Source organism: Mya arenaria, chromosome 16 (genome assembly GCF_026914265.1).
Source record: "Mya arenaria isolate MELC-2E11 chromosome 16, ASM2691426v1".
NCBI lineage: Eukaryota > Metazoa > Mollusca > Bivalvia > Myida > Myidae > Mya > Mya arenaria.
In genome coordinates this window covers 11,409,484-11,415,408 of record NC_069137.1, presented here as the reverse complement: position 1 = coordinate 11,415,408, position 5,925 = coordinate 11,409,484, and the positions used below count along the sequence as shown (strand labels likewise).

General features: G+C 36.0%; 1 long non-coding RNA gene across 1 annotated transcript; it reads left to right on the top strand.

Annotated features, from left to right (window-relative positions):
• Window positions 1–768: 768 nt before the first annotated feature.
• Window positions 769–5,064, top strand: LOC128221071 (uncharacterized). The gene is made up of 4 exons (XR_008258885.1): window positions 769–840; window positions 1,574–1,716; window positions 3,847–3,957; window positions 4,978–5,064. It is a non-coding gene; the product is annotated as an uncharacterized LOC128221071 (long non-coding RNA).
• Window positions 5,065–5,925: the final 861 nt, after the last annotated feature.

The window sequence follows — 5,925 nt, the reverse complement described above, 5'->3', positions numbered from 1 at the left end:
CTGACTCCCATATAGTAATCGTATACCCATAAATTGCATTTAACCAAAACTGAATCAACTGTCTGGTGTAATATGACTTTATAATATTTGTTGAGTTATCAAAACTGAATCCCATATAGTTTTGTTGACTATACGGGGGTCATTTGAAAGTCATTTTCATTTTTTGTTTATTTATTTTTTATAAAATCTTTAGCCTTATTGAAGTGTGCAATTGACTAAAATGGTTCAAGTTTCGGTTTATCGCCTTATCTGCCAAAATATATAATTGGATACAATTTGGATAACTATAACCTTTGTTATCAAATGAAGGCATTTAGTTTAAAGTAAGAGCATATTCAATAATTATAACTCCACAACAGCCATCGTACTATTATAATATTAACTATATAGCAGTCCTATCGGAAAGTGATTGCAAATACCGGGTACCGGTAACCGTGCTTTTGCACCGCCCTTCAGAACAATTTACGTTAACCAAAATCGAATCCCCTAAATATTCGATTTCGTTTCCCATATAACACATACCGATAAAGAACTGTCACAAGCTAGATCCTTGTGTACTTTTTCAAAAGAATTAGAAAGTAGAGGGCTTTCGTTTAGTTGTGACTTCGCAGAACGATAGGAATAGAGGTTTTTTTATGGAACGTACGTGGAAATTCTAGCCGATTTTTGCTTATTTCGTAGGAATCCACCAGAAATCGTGTTTGTATACATCAATAGAATGGACGTCGAAAACGACATGGATTGAAAATAATGTTGCTGCTTGGGATAATAAAGTTAAGTCAGCAACCGTCTACCAGACTGCAAGATTCATCTCTTCCAAAGGATGTCGTACCTTTCCAGGTGGGTGTGCATTGATTGATTGATTGATTGATTGTGAGTTTGTGTAAATGAATAACTGTGAAACCATAACCAAATGTTGGGCTGTAAAGGTGTGTATATGCATGCTTCACATATTCTCCGTCCTGGTTGGCATACTGGAACGTCAGCAGACACTCTGCCATAAAATGTTAGAGAGTTTAAAGCTATTTCTTATTTTCCCGTGTAACTATATTGATGTTTGATTAAATTTACGCCGCCGTGTTACTGAGTAACAATTTGAAATTGGGCCAAAATCATCAAGCTAGAGCTTTGCATAATCTTTTTCAAACTTCTGCAAGATTTCTGCCCTTGACAATATTTGCTCGCAGCCCCCCCTCAAAGTTGCACTTCGTTCAGTCTTTGAAAGCTTACGGATACACTTTTTTGTTAATTTGAGATCTTAATGTAGCAACTTCTAAGTAAATAGATGCTCAAAGTAACTAGATGCTCTGGGTGTTCACTGGGTGACAAAGGCTACCCAGTATTGGTTGTTTCTTTTCTGAAAAGATGTTTCTAGTGAATTGCCCAGTTGCAGTAGTTTTGATGCACAGAACCAGCATAGCTCCATGACAGATATATGTTTTTGTCATTGATGTCAGTACTGCTGTATTGGAGGCCTCACAATTTCTGTGTGGAAATGTCATCTGATACACTCATAACGGCGTATTTCTAGCATAGCTTTCATAAGAGCATGGCCATTCATTGTCATTTTCAGATACACTGTGTTTTGTGTGGATAAGAAATGCAGAGTGGTACCACCAATCACCTAAGCCACCATTCCCCTAACAGACAATAGGTTATGGGGACAGTTCCTGCAATTTACAGAAAAGCTCTCAATTGTAGCCCTACGAACTTCAGGTAAGCGATAAATCTGGACTTCAAGATATCTCTGTACTCACTGTAAGTTTATACTTCATTTGAACAAAACATAGGGCCGAATTCAGAACAATCACTCTCACTCACACTCAATGAGTTAATCCTCTGTAATCACTTAACGGTCGAGATATTTTCGAGTGAAAGGTATATCCGTATTCACAGGTGTGAGTGAGACTCAAGTGTTTTGCGTGAGTGGGACATATGTGAGTGCTCGGCTAGGCCACTTGAACCGCCCTCGAGGATTGGTTGTGAATAGGAATTGAATAAGTGTATGTGAAAAAAGTACATGGCAAGTAGAAAAGATGAAATATATCAAATATTTGGAACAAATAAGGGACATGCTCGTTCCCAGACAATATTTAAGAGACCGGGATAATCCATTGAAGTACATGTTCATTCAATAACGTGGCCATCTATAAACAAAACAAATTCAAAAGGATGAGCCTATCATATATTTGTTTTGTTTCGCAATGATCTTGAACCCCCAGCAATGTTGATGTTTGCAATTCATCAATGGCTGCAAAGACAGGCAGCTAAAGGTACGTGAAGTTAGCATCCTAGCGGCATGAAGTTAGCGGCCTAGCGGCGTGAGGTTGGCGGACTAGCGGCCTAAATTTGTTATCTATTTCAAGGTTCAATGGTTTAAATGAGAAATATGATAAATCAATGTTTTTAGTCGTACATTAGCGGCCTTAAATTGTTTTCTACTTCAGAGCATTTTTATATGAGTTTTCTTCTAAAACAATGCTAAAATAATTGTTTTCCTAAGCAAAATACATCACGCTTGAGCGGTCTTGCGGCGTGAACTTGGCGGCCTGGTGGCCTAGCGGCCTAAAAATCCCCAAAACTCAATCCAGCAGCCCAGGAAAAGGGGGAAATGCCGATATTCGCTAAAGGATGTTGATTTATGAAAACGACATTTAATTTATCATTGTTTTAGAAAAGAACGCATATAAAATGCTTTGGAATAGGAAACAATTTTAGGCCGCTAGTCACAGGAGGCGGCTAGGCCACCAGGCCGCTAACTTGACGCCGCTAGGCCATTTCATAGGGTGGTAAGGGAATTGATATGTATTTTCCAGCCTACATTCAGCTGGATTATTATTACTATTATTATTATTATTATTATTATTATTATTATCATTTTCATCATCATCATCAGCAGCACCACCACCACCACCACCACCAGCAGCACCACCACCAACACCAACGCCACCATATCATCATCAACATCATCATTATTATTATTATTATTATTATTATTATTATTATTATTATTATTATTATCGTCATCTTCATCCATTTTCCCCTACATTTCTTGAGTTGTTTTTCACTCCGAGGTGTTATTTCCCAATAAGAAGTAGATTCATTCGCTAATTCTATCCATCTGCTATTTTTTCAACTTCCATTTTTTCAACTTCCATATATTATTTTCAAACGCCCAAGACCGCTTTATGTAGAATACAAAAGCAAGATTATATATGAATACATATTTAAATTACGTGATACAATGGAAAACGGCTACATATTTAAAACAGCAACAACAACGACAACAAAAAACATGCATTTAAACGAATTTGGGACAGTTATTTACAACCCAAAACGTTTATTTTTATTAACCAATTGTTTTAAAATGTAAATTTCAGTTTCAGAATAACACTTATTATCATTTGTTTGTTGCCATAACTAACAATAAGGTACTCAAATCTCAAATAAACATATGTTTACAATGTATAATGTAAACATCACCATAGTCAAACAGATAATCCGATATGATCATGTAAACATACGTGTATAATTATATACTGTATTGCTCACTTGATGAAGTGGAGTGTTAGCGAGCCGTGTGAATACGAACAGATCACTTGAGTGTCACTCCCCATATTCCACTCAAGTGATCATTTGAGTGTCCCTTACGGGAATGTGGTTGGAGTGTGAGTGAGAGTGGATGTTCTGAATTCGGCCCTTACAATTTCAGCATCAAAATCCACGTTTAGATCCCAGACCGAACTTTGTCTCCTTCATTAAACTTAATTTCAGATGTTCTATAAGCCACTTACATGTTCATTGATTATAAATGCGTTTTCCCAGATTTACACCCTCCTCTTGCAGATACTGCCGATGGTGAAGCTTGGGTGCACCGGGCCGGTTTTCCAGCCGTGTGGAATCAACATCTCCAGCTGAACTGGGGCCGGGAATTATATAAGACTCCTTAGCAGCATGGTGAGCTTTTGCGTATTTATTTCCAGACTCATATACCCGGCCAGACTTCTGCGTTTAAGCTTTCCTTTCGTCATTTTTTTTAAATAACGTATCTCAAGTCTTTCAATGAAATCACAACTGTGACACCTTTGGAGACTAGATTTAAATTTAGGAACCATTATGTGTAGAAAGCCTTTTGGGTGATTTAAAATCAAATTAGTAAACAGGATTCTCATGGTTCATGATTTATAATTGGCCTTGTGGACCTTTCATTCTTTACTTTGGTAACAGCCGCTTAAGTATGTAAGAAGGGGGGGGGGGGTACAGATGTGATAGTAAACAGTGTTTAATAAGGTATATTTGTTTTTATTTTATCACCATTTTGAAGGTAACGATTGTGTTAAATCAGGGATAAGTAACAAGTATAACACAAACACTGTAACATGTTCTTTATTTCAAATAAATCTATAAAATATCTCTGGAGAATTTAGTCTGATCTCAATTTCTCAGAAAATGTAGCTGTCTAAGTGCCCATTCCATCAATGAGTATCACTGTCTTTAAATTGCTGTTGCGGTACAGTTTAAATAGCAAAAGTTTTATGGCCCTGCTTGTTTGCAACTCCTCATTCATTTTTGTACAGCGAGAAAAGTAAGGGAATTCTAGAGATTTACTAGAATTATGGATTGTTTTTCTTGAGTTACACAGTACATAAGGAGGCATAAGTGTGTACACAGCTCCTCATTTCATTCCTGTTTATTATTTATATGTGTAACATAGATGTGTACAAGACTTAGAAACATGACATAAAAGAGCTCACTTTGATAAATTTTCTCAAAAAAAGATATCTTGACTGTTAAAGTAAGAACTTTTACTGCATAGTAAGTAATGTCTTCTGCTCATCTTTATGACATCATTACATGGAATGGAAACTTCCCAAGATACATTTCCACATGGCGCAGCTCATTTATATATATTGCTGATGGATTGTTTAGAAAGGGATAGTTTTAATTGGACAAAATGTTTTAATCGCCATTTTACAGAGTGCCAGCCAGTCATTGCTGTTCTTTGCATTGCTGAGGAGGACAGTCCTGCCAACATAACAGTTTGTTCAATAACAGGTAAAAAACTGGTCTCACTTTACATTTTCAACCACTGCCAGATAATATAATCTTATATAATGATAACTCCTTCGTCACAACTGGTGTTAAATATATAATGATTAAACTAACAATAAAATGGAAATTATGCTCTTTAAACTCAGAACCATTATTGACTGTCAGATGCTACTGGTAAATGAACTGGTCTTGATGTCCTTTTCTTGAGATAATAACTATTTGCATATTACCCCGGTACTACTATTGTACATTCAATAGAAAATCGTCTTGTTTGTATCGTTAAATGGCTATATAATGTTCCCCACTTCCTGATTCTTGAAAATTACGTGAACAAATGACAATCCTACTACCATTTAAAGTTTGATTAAATTTCGGACAAATGTGTTTGTTTTAATTTGCCTTCTGCTTAAAGTAAGGGTATATATACTGGGCAAGAAGTGCTGAATTTCATCGTGAATGACAGTGATTATCCATAGTTTGAATTTGGTTCGGACATGTTTGACGGGAATTCAAAGACATTTTTTGTCATCATTTTCACATACATTGGTTCATTCCAAGATAAAAAAATATTACCTTTTTCAAAATGTTCAATCTGTGAGAGTGCAGCTTTAATAGACCTGTAAAGACTTGTCGATGTGAAACAAAACTCTCAATCAAACTTTGGTAAAAGATCAAATGCGGGCTCCGTGTGCGGCATAGACTGTGTTAATTTTTATTTAATATGATGAAGAGCTAGTTAAGTTATCTTTGTTAAAAGTCTTCATTGGAAGCAAAATATGTTTCAATACCCTGTATGAATTTTCTTCACTGGATATTGATTCATAAAAAACATTGCTCCAGGGTGCGGAGCTATTTTTTGCTATATGTCTATAT